Here is a 394-nt window from a genome sequence, read left to right on the forward strand (position 1 = left end):
TCTCTCTCTCTCTCTCTCTCTCTCTCTCTCTCTCTCTCTCTCCCCCTCCCTCCCTCCCTCCCTGTCTCTGCCCCCCTCCCTGCCCCTCTCCTCTCCCTCACTCTCACTCTCTCTCTCTCAAATTAAAAAAATAACAATGAAATAAAATGTTTTTTGAAAAAAGAAAGAGTGAGGAAGATCTAGGCTAATGGCTCTCAAATTTTAGTGAGCATCAGAGTCACCAGAAGAATTTGTGAAAACTCAAATTGCTGGGCTCCACCTCCAGAATTTCTGGTTCACCAGGTCTGGTGTAAGGCCTGGGACTGTGCATTTCTAAAAAGTTCCCAATTGATGCAAACACAGCAGGCTCAGGGACCACATTTTGAGAACCACTGAATTAGGCTTCTCTCTTTCT

Source organism: Herpailurus yagouaroundi, unplaced genomic scaffold (genome assembly GCF_014898765.1).
Source record: "Herpailurus yagouaroundi ecotype Mexico unplaced genomic scaffold, PumYag 180, whole genome shotgun sequence".
Classification (NCBI taxonomy): domain Eukaryota; kingdom Metazoa; phylum Chordata; class Mammalia; order Carnivora; family Felidae; genus Herpailurus; species Herpailurus yagouaroundi.